The 17,118-nt window shown below is 37.9% G+C and overlaps 2 long non-coding RNA genes across 2 annotated transcripts in view; both read left to right on the forward strand.

The window, feature by feature from the left end:
• Window positions 1-17,118, forward strand: part of LOC123334668 — a 131,175-nt gene that overhangs the window by 10,948 nt on the left and 103,109 nt on the right. The gene's annotated exons all lie outside the window — the stretch shown is intronic.
• On the forward strand, window positions 605-3,700 carry LOC123334669. The gene is made up of 2 exons (XR_006552682.1): window positions 605-750; window positions 2,224-3,700. It is a non-coding gene; the product is annotated as an uncharacterized LOC123334669 (long non-coding RNA).

Below are 17,118 nucleotides of genomic sequence, written 5' to 3' on the forward strand. Positions count from 1 at the left end.
CTCTCCTTCCCACACTGTGTCTACAAGTCTGTTCTCTGAATATTGTTAATACATAGTGTTATTTATAATGTGGTTGACTCTTGAGCTCTATCACTGGAAAGATAAATAAATCTCATGAGTTTGACTAGCTGGTGTTTCAACTTCCAAAATATTATGTACAGTGTAGTGTTTTAAATTGAAAAATTCAGATGAAAGTCAAGCAGGTGTTTGATTTTTTGCAAAGTCATATAATTCCCTCTTTTGTCATTATAGAATATTAACATTAGTCTTAGATGACTTGAAGTAGATCCCATTTATTTTATTTGACTTTTTACTAGGACTATAATAATGACAGTGTTCTACTAGAGAATAGAGATGCTTTTGAACTGTGGTGTTGGAGAAGACTCTTGAGAGTCCCTTGCAAGGAGATCCAACCAGTCCATTCTGAAGGAGATCTGCCCTGGGATTTCTTTGGAGGGAATGATGCTGAAGCTGAAACTCCAGTACTTTGGCCACCTCATGCGAAGAGCTGACTCATTGGAAAAGACTCTGGTGCTGGAAGGGATTGGGGGCAGGAGGAGGAGACAACAGAGGATGAGATGGCTGGATGGCATCACTGACTCGATGGACGTGAGTCTCCATGAACTCTGGGAGTTGGTGATGGACAGGGAGGCCTGGCGTGCTGCGATTCATGGGGTCGCAAAGAGTCGAACACGACCGAGCGACTGAACTGAACTGAACTGAACAGAGAACAAAAGCATTCTAACCACAGTGAGTTATGGTATACCATTTCTCACAAACTGTAAACAGCTATGTAGCAAAAACAGTGAGGCCACTGCTACAGACAAAGTACTATTGTGTGAGGGCTCCCGAATCATGCTCATGTCATAAAGAGAGTTATTAATTTCAATTATAACCATAACCATTTTAGAAATGCTAGTATCTAAATCCAGTATATAGAAATACATAACTCATCATAAGTAAAATTTAAATTCCGCATTGACAGGCATTGTAAAATTTACCTTCTCTAGTAATTAGATGGCAGACCAGAAATCACATATTATGTGGCCTTCCTTAGGAAATTAGGTGGCTTCTAAAATAATTGATTATAATGGCATGTGATGAAAAACCATTACTTCCAGTAAAGAGTAATTTTAGATGCAAAAATATTTCCTAGTGAGCTAAATTTTCCTTCCAGATATTTTAAAATACTGATATTATATTCTTAGACTCTTACAAGTTATAATTAAAGATATAGTATAGAAATCTCTCTAGAAAATAAATAGCACAGATTTTTTGTGAGGTGACCATATTTGCCATATGTTTATTATCCAAGCATATGCTAAACCATTGGGTGTATGCAATAGACATCTAACAATAGAAATAGAATAAAGTATATTTATTTGAGTATGTAGAAGTATACTGAGGATTCACTGGCATTTTGGAAGATAGACAAAATGAATATAAGGATAAAATTGATTGAATACATACAGCATGTAATTCTATACTCCAGTTCTGTACCTAAATCTAGAATGACCCTTCCCTCCTACCATCAGGGGAAAAAAAAAATTCTGTGCAAAGAACAGATAACATTTATACAAGAAATCTAAAACCATCTTCAGATATTGAATTTATAGTGAGTATAAACTTATATTTGACATTTAAATATTTATTTTGCTAGGAATTTTCTAACTTTAGTTGAGATTTTTTTGGTCACTTTCTGGTTTGGCAGTATGTTTGACTTTCTTACACTGAATAGGCACTAGTTAAAGTAAATGCCTTGAAGGACTATGAGAAAGGTTAAATTTATGACCCTTTCCATCTAAAACAGGACAAATTGAAAATTCAAAGAGAAAGATCATTCTTTAAACTTCTAAGTGGAATGTTCATTTTAATTTTAAGAGTCTGTACCAAAATACTGTATTTGGACCTAATCAAAATATTAGTGTCTTACAAAAGCCACTGGTGGTTTAAAACATGTATGGAGATTTTTAGCTTATGTAGATACTTGCTTATGAAATATAAAAATATAAATTTGTGGGAGGGAAATTATTTTTAAAACCTACTAGCATTTGAGCACACATTCATACAGATTTATGAGTATGTTTTCTGAAATTTATGCATTCATTTCATCATTCATAAGTGAATCTTTGTTCTTTGGCCTAATGGAAATCAGTACAGTTCCTCCTGTAGTTCAGTGGTTCAAATATTAACATATAACATTCCTTCCATTTTTACTTTCAGCCTCATCTCTCCTAATGTTCTGAAGTGGTTCCAGACTGTGAACAAGGCTAAAAGATACTAGGATGCGCTCACAATCGATACAGTTATTGGGCCAATTTCTGTACCTGACATACCCTTCCTTTGGGAGGAAATCCCTCTGGGGCACCTGGCGGAAACATTTGAATCGATTCCCAGCAGACTGTCCAACCAGGGTGCGCTGCTTGTGTAGACAAGCAGGCAGACAAGCAGGCACTGGGCGTAGTTAGACTCCACTGGAGATACCCTTTTGAGGTTAAGTGGTTTTGAGTGACAAAGTAGCTCTTCTTTCAAGACAAGGAGTGGCTTGGATTTTTTCTTGTAGGGAAAGAGACAATGTCTTTTAGAAGGAAAGGATAGATAAGGCTTGGATGGGTGCTTGGGCGAATGAATGAAAAGACTGAAAATTTATTATGGAAATGTAACTTAACTATCTGCCAGTCCTGGGAAATTTAAAGTTATCTAAGCATTGACCTTGACCTACGAACTAATGGGACTTAGTTCAGAGCTACAATTCACAATTGTTATGTTACTTTTCTTTTTTTTTTTAATAGCAGTGAACATCATTTGGATGTGTGATAGTGTTGTCTAAGAGTTCCAAAGAAGTCCCCATTTCCAGGGGAAAATTTCCCTCTGCATTACCATCCTCTGGGATTTCTCCCAACTACCTTATGTTGTATTACTATGTTGTAATCATTTTGCAATTGCTCTACTTCTGGACAAATAAGATATGCAGCTTTATTTTGGTATGTTGACTTTTTGAGGAAAAGTCTTTGGGTGTTCACGGAGTCATTGGAATAAAAATCTGGGGCCCAAACACACTTTTTTATTTTCGTTAAAACCTATTTTTCCATATAAACAAGTTTGATCACATAACACTAAATGTGATAGAGCACATGTAGAAATTGCAGCTGGCCACAGGATGTAAATGGGACGTAGAATTTTGTAGTTAGAATTTACCATAGAGGTGACAGCAACTTATTTTTATAAAAACAAAATCCGATTGTTGCTCACTTCTCTTTCTCAGAATTCACTCGCAGGCTTTGTCTTGATCCTATGAGTCATGTTACCATCTGGCCTTGGGAAGTGGGCCCCACCACATCTGTGATTCTGTCTCCTGCAAACACAACATGAAAAGACCAACAGGGGCTGAAAAATTGACTTAAAATTATTGCTTTCAAACCCACTATCTTTTCTGCAAAGACAAAATGGTTTGTGACTTCAAGATAATCATAATTTAGAATGAGATATCAAAGACCGTTTTCCTAACAGGTTCCTGCGGTGGTTTTTCTGTCTCAAAATCCCAATTCAAGATTGTCTTGAGACCTGGAAACTGAGATACCAAGACCATCAGATTATCTCATGAAACCAGACTGAAAATAATTCTGTAACTCACACTGATCTTGGCTACCAAAGGATCTCAGTAGATGAATATAATGTGGAAGTAAACTTTAACTTGCTCTTGAGATGGGATCTTAATTGTATCAATTGTTATGAGTATATTTCTTCTGAAATTGTCACTTGATAACTGGTAATCCATTTTCACCCCCATCATATTTCCCTATGAGTTGCTTAGTTAAAGTGTTTTCTTTTTCTTTATTTCTTTATCTCTTTCTATGCTTCACAGTCAAACTAGGTTTCAGCAGAACAATGATGAAGGCAGGGAATAAATACAGCAAAAGCAAAGGAAAATAATTTTTCTGTTAGCCATACTCCTCTAATCCAGCCTTCTACCACCTCTTCATCTCCCATCCCCACCAACCAAGGCATTAGGCATTACAGAGACAGTTGTGAACCATGTAACTTTGATCGGCGGATAGTCCATAGTTTAAGACAGTTATTCTCAAGAGAGTAGTATCACCCCTAATGGTTGGGGGGAGCATTAGTTCTTTGGGAGGCAAAATCTGAGATATTAAAATGGCTTGTAGCTCTTCAAACAATTTGCATGCCATATATCTATACATAGACATGTATACAATACATCTTAGTTTTCAAAATATCATAGGGGGTTGCAATTAGGGAAAAGACTAAAAACTCCACAGGGTAGACAATAAAAGCAAAAGGTTGAGAAGCATTGCTATTCTCTTCTAAAATGATTGATTTCTATAAAAACAGCCCCTTTCCCAGCTCCCATATGCTCTAGCATTGTTACAACTCCAAACCTAAACCAGAAAGATTTTAGCATTCTTAGTTTTTCTAATACTGTGTTTATATGTTGTTTTAAAATCAGTTGCAGTGGCACCCCACTCCAGTACTCTTGCCTGGAAAGTCCCATGGATGGAGGAGCCTGGAAGGCTGCAGTCCATGGGGTCGCTGAGGGTCGGACACGACTGAGCGACTTCACTTTCACTTTTCACTTTCACGCATTGGAGAAGAAAATGGCAACCCACTCCAGTGTTCTTGCCTGGAGAATCCCAGGGACGGGGGAGCCTGGTCGGCTGCCATCCATTGGGTCGCACAGAGTCGGACACGACTGAAACAACTTAGCAGCAGCAGCAGCTGGTATTTGATGCTTTGTACCTACATGAATATTTTTTAGTAGTACTTTTCTGTTTGCTAAGTAATTAGGAAAGAATGTATCTTACATTTATCTGTTAAACATCCTGTTGATTCAGTGGGATTCTTTATCAATAATATGATATCAGTCTTTTGTCCTGAAGTTTTTCTCTTTATTTCTAAAACACTTCTGGCTGTGAAATCAGAATTGCCTTGATGAATGGCTTCACAGATGACAATTTCTTTTTTGTTAGAGTCTCAACTTTTTCATAGTTCCTATGGTATTTTCCACTTACTTTGAGTATGATACATGAAAATGTATTTTGTTCTTGTTATTTATATGTAGCTCTACTAAGTTGAATAGCACAGGCTTCCTCAAATACTCAATTTCAAGAGCCTATTGCAAGCAGACTAAATATTTAACATTGAATTAAATTGAATTGAAGTGAAAGTTTCTCAATCATGTCTGACTCTTTATGACCCCATGAACTATACAGTCCATGAAATTCTCCAGGCCAAAATACTGGAATTGGTAGCCTTTCCCTTCTCCAGGGGATCTTCCCAACCCAGGGATCAAACCCAGCTCTCCTGCATTGCAAGCAGATTCTTTACCAACTGAGCTATCAGGGAAGCCCAATATTTAACATGTTCTGTACTAAATAGAAATTTAGTGATCAGTTGTGTTCTTAAGGTTTTCATTCAAATTATTCTTTTTATTGAACCAAATGGGCATGTTCACAGTTCCTTGCAGATTGCTTTTCAAAGAAAAAAAAATGTATATAGTTTTTAAAGTACAGTTACTATTCAGAATAAGGGGAAAACACAAATATCAAATGCAGAAGTTTTACATCAAATTAGCATAGCTTAGGAAATATTTGTCGGAGAAGGCAATGGCACCCCACTCCAGTACTCTTGCCTGGAAAATCCCATGGACGGAGGAGCCTCGTAGGCTGCAGTCCATGGGGTGGCTAAGAGTCGGACACGACTGAGCGACTTCACTTTCACTTTTCACTTTCATGCATTGGAGAAGGAAATGGCAACCCACTCCAGGGTTCTTGCCTGGAGAATCCCAGGGACAGGGGAGCCTGGTGGGCTGCCGTCTATGGGGTTGCACAGAGTCGGACACGACTGAAGCGACTTAGCAGCAGCAGCAGCAGGAAATATTTGTACGCTGTTAACTGTCAACTGTGTTTCTGTAATTCAGACCACTTTTCCAGACTCTAGACCATGAGTTAGCAAACTATGGCCCTTAGGTCAAATTTAACTGTAGCCTGTTTGTGTACGTTTTTATTGGAACACAGCCATGCCTGTTCTTCTGCATATTGTTGTTGACTGCGCAATGGCAGAGTGGTTGAGATGTAACACTTGGCCCACAGAGTCTGATAAAACACTTACTCTCTGGTTTGCTGACCCCTCCTCTAGTCTTATGGGCTTCCCAGGTGGTACCAGTGGTAAAGAATCCACCTGCCAAAGCAGGAGACATAAGAGATGTGGGTTCGATCCCTGGGTCAGGAAGATTCTCTGGAGAGGGCATGGCAATCCCCTCCAGTATTCTTGCCTGCACAAATCCATGGACAGAGGAGCCTCTCGGGCTATAGTCCATGCGGTCACAAAGAGTCAGACATGACTGAAGTGACTTAGCACGCACACACATATTCTAGTCTTGTATACCTAACTCCCTCCTTATATCCTCACTTAATGTCGAAAAAACATGTCAAACTGAAAATGTTCAAAACCAACTCTCATCTTTCCTCTGTAACCTGCTTCTACCAGCATCTTACCCATTGTAGTGGATGGCAACTTCATCTTTCCAGTTGTTCAAACTTAAAGCTTTGGAGTCATTTCTTTACTTCCTGGTTTCTTTCTCACCCACTTTGAATGAGTCAGATAATCCCACAGGCCCTATTTGCAGCATATATTCAGCATCCAGTCTCTTCCCCAGGTCCATCACTGCTAACACTGTGACCAGAATCAACATTATGTTTCAACAAAGCTATTGCTCTTGCTGCCTGACCTGCCTTCTTTTGACTGTGGCCTTTACAATCCTTTTGTGTGTTTTCAACACTCATCTAGAGTAATGCCGGTGTAGATGGGCTTCCCTGGTAGCTCAGATGATAAAGAATCTGCCTGCAATTCGGGAAACCTGGATTCGATCCTTGAGTCGAGAGGATCCCCTAGAGAAGGGCATGGCAACCCACTCCAGTATTCTTGCCTGGAGAACCCCATGGACAGGGGAGCCTGGTGGGCTGCAATTCGTGGGGTCTCAAAGAGTTGGACATGACTGAGCGACTAAGCACACACACAGAAATTACCCTATGGCCTTTCTCTAAACTCTACAGTGGTTCCCAGTTTTCCTTAAAGTTAGCAGCCATCATGCTCACAGTGACCCACAAAGCTGTCTGGGATCTGGCTCTTTCATTATTGACTGATCTGTTCCCACCTCTGTCCCTGCTACTTGCTCTCCAGCCAACCTCGCCTCCATGCTATTTCTTAAAAATGTTATTCCTACTTCAGGCCTTCACAGGAGCTGTGTTTTCCACCTATGGTTTTTCTCCTTTTGATATCCACTGCCTCAATACTTCACATTTTGAAAATTTTTTTTACTTACAATTAGAAATTTCCATCCCTCCATCACCATCTCCCAAGGGTCCTGATTTTCCTTATCTTGTTCTATTTTCCCCATAGCACTTACTGTCTTTAATGTACAGAATTTAGTTACTTTTGTCTGCTTTCAGCATATTAAAAGAGGAAATGGCCCATAAAGAACCCAAGTAAATGTTTGATGAATCATGAACTAAAGAAAATTGATTTTAAAATATTTATTAAAGAGCACAAAAATAACATTTTTATCTGATGTGTCTGAAGTCATTTGTATATGTATGCATATGCATGTTCTTTTAAGTAATTTTCTGTGTTTCATAATACTACAATTATTGTGCCTTCGAACTGTGATTGCACTTTGTTTAAAACCAATTCAACTCAGTGTCTCTGAAATTATTTTTTCAGCTTTTCTTTTAAACAGTACCATATTTCCCTACCACTTTGAGAGTTGCCATTGCTCTAGTTCTGTCTCGAAGTCATTTTATATCTCCAAGTCCATTTCTTCTGCCTTCAGAATTTGATTAATAGAATTTCTATCTGATTAATAGGATCCTCCTGCATTAGCACTCCGTGGTGGCTCAGTTGGTAAAGAATTTGCCTGCCATGTGGGAGAACTGGGTTCGATCTCTGAGTCGGGAAGATCCCTTGGAGAAGGGAATGGCAACCCACTCCAGTATTCTTGCTGGAGAATTCCATGGACAGAGGAACTTGGTGGGCTAAATCCATGGGGTCACAAAGAGTTGGACACAACTGAGCGACTTTCACTTTCACTTTCCTGCATTATGATTCTTTCCATGTTTATCATGATAGTTCTCCCACTAGAACTTCATGACAACCTAAGTTCTTTGAAAATTAGAGCCAAAGGCAAGGATCATAAATCTTTATTGAGGAAGTACAAGTTTAAGGTCAATGATGTGGTGGAAAAATGATAGTAAAACAAGGAGAGATAGAAAGCAATGAAATATAATGGGTTATTTCACTAACCACCTTTTTTAGCCAGCTGTAGAAAAATAGAGTACTCAGTAGGTGTGTTCTTCTGGCATGCAGAACTGTTTTGCAGTGATTGCAAGGGAAAAACCATAATTGAACATATCAACCAAAGGGACAAAGAAAGGGATAAGTATCTACCTAGCACCTTATGACTGCCACTTCCCCTTAGTCAGAGTTTCCCCATAGAAAGTTAACATTCCTCACTTTCATGTTGCACTGTCTGGCTGTGCAGAAAGCAGGCAGTGTGACATTGTACTGAAACCCAGAAATGACTTGACACAGATGAGCTCAGCATGTGGGAAATTAGGACAACTTAAGCCCCAAATACGAAAATCTGACTCAAGCCTCCTCTGAGAACTAGCCAGGGCACCAGCTAAGTCCCAGGTGGTCTGCAAGGAGGATGAATTCTTTAGAATTAGGCCACTGAATCTGAAAAGTGCAAAACTACCAATTCCGGTTATCATCAGCTTTTCTCATCTTCTAGGCATCTCCAGGAAAAAAAAAAATTGCCTTTGAATCTTTTCTTGTTTCGAATTCTCTTATCATTGGTCCAAATATTTGTGCTCTCACTTTCAGTCAATATGCTTATTATCTGTTCTGAGCATACAGATAACGCCTCTGCCCATTATCTGTATTCTGTGGTGCCTCTATGCTCTCTGCATCAGCTTCAGCTCCCTTTTGTTTTTCTTGCTTTAGTATCCACAGCTGGTCAATCCCGGATTGCTTTTGTTTGGAATTCTAGCCAGTTGCTCAGGAAAATCTCTAACACTTCTTTGTCTCCATTTCTGGGTTGCTCTGTAATACCGTATGATGTGACAAAAGCATGCAAATGAATGTCAAGCAAATTCATATTATTTTAAGCTTAGCCATATCTTCACTGCTGTCCTTGAAGCCTTTTATTTATCTCAAATGCACTCTCTATCACATTTTCACCAACTTTTGAAACATTTATATTTAACCTCCAAATTTTAGTTTGTCATCTCACTTTTTATAGATTATTAAATTTACTGATTTATTAGTTCAAGAGCATTCACGATTGGCTCATTCGCATTTGAAAACCTTGTTTGAGTTCAAAGGTTAATGTTAACTGATGCCAGGAATTTTTTTTTTCTAATTTTATTTTTAAACTTTACATAATTGTATTAGTTTTTCCAAATATCAAAATGAATCCGCCACAGGTATACATGTGTTCCAGGATTTTTATCCTGAGTTTCCTTCTCTAGAATCTTGCTTCAATACTGTGCCACTCTTACCTTCACGCTGTCCACTTTTCTTTATTCATCTCCTTAAGCTACTAGCAAGGGTCTTCTCTATCCTGAAATTGAGGCACACAAGAGGGAAATGAAATGAAGCAGTTAGTTATTCTTTCATTTTTTTTCAGCTGTAACCTAATAGATTATAGCCAAAGAACTGATGCTTTTGAATTGTGATACTGGAGAAGACTCTTGAGAGTCCCTTGGACAGCAAGGAAATCAACCCAGTCAGTCCTAAAGGAAAATCAACCCTGAATAGTCATTGGAAGAACTGATGCTGAAGCTCTAATACTTTGGCCTCCTGATGTGAAGAACCAACTTATTGGAGAAAACCCTCATGCTGGGAAAGATTAAGGCAAGGAGAGAAGCGGACAACAGAGAATGAGATGGTTGGATGGTATCACTCAATGGACATGAATTTAAGCAAGCTCTGGGAGATAGTAAAGGACAGGGAAGCCTGGTAGGCTGCACTCCATGGGATTACAATGAACTAGACACAACTCAGCAACTGAACAGTAACAGCAGTAACCTAGTAGAGTTTTAGTTGTATGGTAAAAGCAGTGTTTCCAGTGATAGCATCTGCTTTTAGAGATACTTAGATAAGACGTAGTTTGGGGATAAAAAATGAAGTACAAACTTTAGCTCTTGCTCTGCTTTTAGAGATACTTAGATAAGACATAGTTTGGGGATAAAAAATGAAGACTTTAGCTCTTGCTGTGAGAATTCTTTCAGCTGACTAAACCTTAAATTGCATATTCAGGCTTCAGCACTAAAAGTGATTTGAAAAAAATGTCTAGAACTTGACTGGGAACCATAGTTCTGGTAAATAAGCTCATATTCCTTTAGACAAGAGTGGATTAGTGAAGTTGCAACCTTAGTAGTATGCAATTGCCATATTCCTTTCCTTACACTTGATTAATTAGCATTCATCTTGATAATTAAACCATACTTCCTGGCTCATTTATTGCTGTAAAATGATGAAGCACTTCAGAAATACTCTTTTGTTGAGCTCTGTGGACCCACTCCCTAGTGAAAAAATTATAATTGGTGAAAATCGAGAAAAACAACCATTGGAAGTATGTGGAAATTGTTCTAGAGCAAACATGCAGCTAAAGAAGTGCTTAGAGGAAATTTTATCTATAAAAGCTTTTATTTAAAATAAGATAGCAAAATAACTGTCCATGGTAAGAAACTGGAAAAAAAGAGAAGAAACTATAACTACAACAAGAAAAAGGATATTAAAAATGGTAGAGTGGAAAGAAACAAAATAGAAAAGAGAAAATTAACAAAACCGAATTTCAAAATCTTTGAAAACATCAATATATTGATAAGTCATTACTTGGCCTACAGAAAAAGAAAGGCAAGAGAAAAATTACTAAAATCAGAAAGAAAAAAGAGAGGACTTCACTACTACTCTACAGAATTTGTTTTTAATTACAAGGAATACCTTTGAATTACTGTACACTGACAAATGAGACAACATACATGAAATACACAAGTTTCTAGAAAGATACAAACTACTGAAACTAACCCAAGAGGTAGAAAATCTGACTGTACTTCTGAGAAAAGAGATTGATAATTTAAAAGTTGTATCTAATGAAAAGTCTAGGCCTCTAAATGGCTTCACAGGTGAATTCTACCAAACTTTTAAAGAATTAATACCAGCTCCCCACAAACTCTTTCAAAAAGTAGATGAGAAGGTTCTATTTCCCAGTTTTGTCTGTGTGGCCAGTGTTAATACTAAAACCAGAGAAGACCTTGTGAGAAAAGGAAATAATAGATCAATATTTCCTATAGAGAAGAGGAATCCTCAACAAAGTGTTAACAAACTTAATCCAGCAATATACAAAAGGAATAAAGACTATACAGCAAGGCCAAATGGAACTTATTCCAGGAATTCATGGTTAGTTTAGCACACACAAAAATTAGACCTTTTATAGGACAAAAATCACACAATCAACTCAATAGACATAGAAAAAGCTTTTGATAAACCAAATACCCTTTCATGATACAAGCACACAACAAACTAAGAGAGGGAACTTCTGTAGACTTACAAAAGGCACATAATGAAAAACCCACAGCTAACATCATACTTGATGGTGAACGCCAGAAAACTGTCCTCCTAAGATCAGGAATAAGACAAGAATATGTACTCTCTCCACTTTTGTCAAACGCTGAACTGCATGTTCTATCCAAAGCAATTAGGCAATAAAAGAAATAAAAGGTATCTAGTTATAAAAAGGAAAAAATAAAACTCTTTGAACAGATGACATGATCTTGTATATAAACAATTCTAAGAAATTAGAAAAATACTGGAAGAATGAACACAAGTTCAGTAAGGTTGTAAGATACAAGATTAATATACAAAAATTGGTTTATTTTAAATACACAATAACAATTTGAACGGAGAAGGCAATGGCACCCCACTCCAGTACTCTTGCCTGGAAAATCCCATGGACGGAGGAGCCTGGTAGGCTGCAGTCCTTGGGGTCACTAAGAGTCAGACATGACTGAGCAACTTCACTTTCATGCATTGGAGAAGGAAATGGCAACCCACTCCAGTGTTCTTGCCTGGAGAATCCCAGGGACAGGGAAGCCTGGTTGGCTGCCATCTGTGGGGTCACACAGAGTCGGACATGACTGAAGTGACTTAGCATAGCATAGCATAACAATTTGAAAATGATATGAAAATAATTCAATTTACAACAGCATCCAAAAGAACAATATACCTAAGATTTAAATTTAAAAGAAATGCAAGTCTTGTGTAGTGAAAACTACTACAAAACACTGAAAGAAACTGAAGATAATAGATAAATAAATGGAAAGACATTCCATATTCATGAATTTGTTGTTGTTCAGGCACTAAGTCATATTCAACTCTTTGCATCCCCATAGACTGCAGCACATCAGGCTTCCCTGTCCTCTATCTCCCGTAGTTTGCTCAAACTCATGTCCATTGAGTCAGTGTTGCCATCCAACGATCTTATCCCCTCCCCCCCACACCTTGCCCTGAATCTTTCCCAGCATCAGTCTTTTCCAATTAATTGGCTCTTCACATCAGGTGGCTAAAGTATTAAAGCTTCAGCATCAGTTCTTCTAATGACTTCAGGGTTGATTTCCTTTGGGATTGACTGGTTTGATCTCCTTGCCATACAAGGGACCCTCAAGAAGTCTTCTCCAGTACAATTCGAAAGCATCAGTTCTTCAGCACTCAGCCTTCTTTATGGTCCAACTCTCATATCCTTACATGTTTACTGGGAAAACTGTATACTGTTAAGATGACAGTACTCTCTGGGTTAGTTTCCTATGGCGGAAATTACATATTACCACAAACATGGTGGCTTAAAACTACAGAAACACGTTCTCTCACAATTTTAGAGTCCAGTAGTTCAAAATCAAGGTGTTGACAGAACAGCAAGCACTCCTTCTGAAGTCTATAGAAGACAATCCTCCTTTTTTTCTTCTTTTCTTTGCCTTTTGCTCCAGGCAACTCAGGGCTTGTGGCTACATAACTCTAATATCTATTTACATATTCATATGTCCTTCACTTCTGAATGGCTGTGTTTTTTCTATGTATTATAAAGAGTACTTGTGATTGTATTAAAGGCCCAGTTGGATAATCCAGGATGATATTGTCTCAAGATCCTTAATTCTATCTGTAAATATCCTTTTTTACCAGGTAAAATCTCATTCGCAGATTCTTGGGCTATAACATCCTAGGTGACGCTGTTATTCTCATGCCTCTAGTCACCATCCACAGACCACTTGTTACTCTCCCTAAATGAATCAATAAATAGAACATAATTCCTATACATCTGGCTTTCTTTTTCAGAAAATCGACAAGATCATCCTAAATTTCATATAAGAAACAAGAGACTTTGTATAGCCAAAACAGTTTTAAAGTTGCAGAATAAAATTGGCAGATCCATGCTTCCTAATTTCAAAGCTTATGGTAAAAACTGTAGTAATCAGGGCAGCATGGTACTTGCAAAAAGTCAGACATATAGATCAGTGGAATAGAATATAGAGTCTAGAAATTAACTCACATATTTGCAGTTAAACTTTTTGCAATAAGGGTGCTGCAAGAGTTCAATGAGGAAATGGGAATCTTTCAACAAATAGTGTGAGAACAGCTGGATATTTTCAACAAATAGTGTGAGAACAGCTGGATATTTACATATAAAGAATGAAATTAGACCCCTATCTCATATAATACACAAAAATGACTCAAAATGGCCTGTAGACTTAAATGTAAGAGCTAAAACCATAGAACTCTTAAACTTAGGAGTAAATTTTCTTGATTTAGGATTAGGCAATGGTTTCTTAATTATGACCATAAATCTACAAATAATAAGGTAAATTGGACATCATCAAAGTAAAAAATTGTGTGCCTTAAAGGACACTATCAAGATTACAACACAACCCACTGAAGAAGGAAAATACTTGTGTTCCAAATATCTGAAGAGATTCTTGTATCCAGAATATGTAGAATTCTTAGAACTCAATGTAAAAGACTATCCAATTAAGAATGGACAAAGTATTTTTCATTTTTAATCTAATGAAAAAATGTGTAGCCAATGAACACATAAAAGATGATCAACATTATTAACTGTGGGACAATGCAAATTGAAACTACAATGAGATACCACTTGAGCCCACTTCCGCTGTCATAATCATAAGGACAGGAGTTAGTGTTGGCAAGACTGAGAAATTAGACCCTTCATATGTTGCTGTGAAACTGTGAAAATGGTATAACCTGTTTGGAAAACAATGTTTCAGTTCTTTAAAATGTTAACTATACTATCTGCATCAGTCAGTTCAGTTCAGTCGCTCAGTCGTGTCCGACTCTTTGCGACCCCATGAATCGCAGCACACCAGGCCTCCTTGTCCATCACCAACTCGCGGAGTTCACACAAACTCACGTCCATTGAGTCGGTGATGCCATCCAGCCATCTCATCCTCTGTCGTCCCCTTCTCCTCCTGCCCCCAATCCCTCCCAGCATCAGAGTCTTTTCCAATGAGTCAGCTCTTTGCATGAGGTGGCCAAAGTATTGGAGTTTCAGCTTTAGCATCATTCCTTCCAAAGAACATCCAGGGCTGATCTCCTTTAGAATGGACTGGTTGGATCCCCTTGCAGTCCAAGGGACTCTCAAGAGTCTTCTCCAATACCACAGGTCAAAAGCATCAATTCTGCAGCTCTCAGCTTTCTTCACAGTCCAACTCTCGCATCCATACATGACCACAGGAAAAACCATAGCCTTGACTAGATGGACCTTTGTCGGTGAAGTAATGTCTCTGCTTTTGAATATGCTATCTAGGTTGGTCATAAGTTTCCTTCCAAGGAGAAAACGTCTTTTAATTTCATGGCTGCAATCACCATCTGTAGTGATTTTGGAGCCCAAAAAAATAAAGTCTGACACTATTTCCACTGTTTCCCCATCTATTTCCCATGAAGTGATGGGACCAGATGCCATGATCTTTGTTTTCTGAATGTTGAGCTTTAAGCCAACCTTTTCACTCTCCTCTTTCACTTTCATCAAGAGGCTTTTTAGTTCCTCTTCACTTTCTGCCATAAGGGTGGTGTCATCCGCATATCTGAGGTTATTGATATTTCTCCCGGCAATCTTGATTCCAGCTTGTGCTTCTTCCAGCCCAACGTTTCTCATGATGTACTCTGCATATAAATTAAATAAGCAGGGTGACAATATACAGCCTTGACGTACTCCTTTTCCTATTTGGAACCAGTCTGTTGTTCCATGTCCAGTTCTAACTGTTGCTTCCTGACCTGCATATAGGTTTCTCAAGAGGCAGGTCAGGTGGTCTGGTATTCCCATCTGCATATGACCCAGCAATTAAACTTGTAGGCCTATACATAAGAGAAATAGACATATCCACATAAAAACTTGTACATAAATGTTCCTAGAAGCATTATTCATGATAGTAAAAAAGTGGAAACAATCTAAATCTCCATCATGTAATGAATAGATGTTTTATATCCATACGATGAAATACTGTTGTCTTAGTCACTCAGCCATGTCCGACTCTTTGAGACCCCATGGACCATAGACTGCCAGGCTCCTTTGTCTGTGGGGTTCTTTAGGCAAGAATACTGGAGTGGGTTTCCATTCCCTTCTCTAGGGGATCTTCCTGACCCAGGGATCGAACCCAGGGATTGAATCGCTTCTATACTGCAGGCAGTTTCTTTACCATTTGAGCCACCAGGGAAGCCCATGATGAAATATTATTGGGGCATAAAAAGGAATGGCTATAATATGGATGAACTTTTTCATCATGCTGAGTGAAAACATTATGTTAAGTGAAAGAAACTAGTCACAAAGGACTATACTATATATTGCATAATTCTAATTATTTGAAATGTCAAGAATCATATCTCTGCCTTTTGACTAAGATGAAATGAAATGTCAACAATAGGAAAATTTTATTTTATTTTATTTTCAGTAGAAGGAAGGATTTATTACTTGCAAGTAAAAAGAACACAAGGGATGTTTCCCAAGGCAGCTTCTCTAGACAAGAAAATTGGGGATGTTTTAAATTAAGGTATATACATGTTCATGAAGGCTTGGACAGTGTGTGCACATTCATGAAGGGGCTTGAGCAAGAAAATTCAGCATAGAACGGGGACAGAGGTTGACAGGTCAAGACAGTTGATTGAAGTGCCAGAGTTCAAAAAAGGTCAGCATTTCTTAGGTTCTAGTTGATCTGGTGGTTGAACGCTTCAGGCTAATGTCTACCAACAGTAAGTGAATTTTAAAAGGCAGAACATAGACTAGTGGTTAACAGGGATTAGGGCCTCTAAGGGATGGGATGTGACTGGTAAAGGGAACAGTGTTTCTCCTGAGGTGATAGAAATGTGCTAAATTTAGATTGTTGTGATGGTTGTACAACTCCTTGATACTAAGTCTTTGAATATTATATTCCTGAAATGGGTGACTTTTATGGCTTGTGAATTTATCTCAGTAAAGCTGCCTTTTTTTTTTTTTTTTCTAAATAGGGTAGCCACTAAAACAAATATGAGTATACAACTTGCAAACTAGTAGGGGGGACAAAAGCCCAATCAATGTAACATAAATGAATAGGGAATAAAAATAAAGAGAGGAAAACAGGGAAATGAAATGTATGTAAAAGGATAGTAGAAATAAATGTGAGCATATTAATAATAATATTAGAAGTAAGCAGAATGAACTCATTAATAAGGCAGTATTATTTTACTGGATTTATAAAACCTGACTATCTGATATACCCTGGAGATATCTAAAGCCTAATGGTATAGAAAAGTTGAAAGTAAAAGACAACAAAATATATACCAAGTATATATATTAAGCAGAGAAATATACTGTTCAAATGACATCAGGAAGAAATAGTCTTAAGAAAGCAAGAATTATTAGAGAGAAACTATATCATATATAATGAAAAGCTTAATTTTACCCAGAAAATGTCCATGGTATTCTCCAAGCAAGAATACTGGAGTGGGTTGCCATTTGCTCCTTCAGGGAAATTCATATAAACACAATAACAAATC

This window comes from Bubalus bubalis, chromosome 8 (assembly GCF_019923935.1).
Source record: "Bubalus bubalis isolate 160015118507 breed Murrah chromosome 8, NDDB_SH_1, whole genome shotgun sequence".
Lineage (NCBI taxonomy): Eukaryota > Metazoa > Chordata > Mammalia > Artiodactyla > Bovidae > Bubalus > Bubalus bubalis.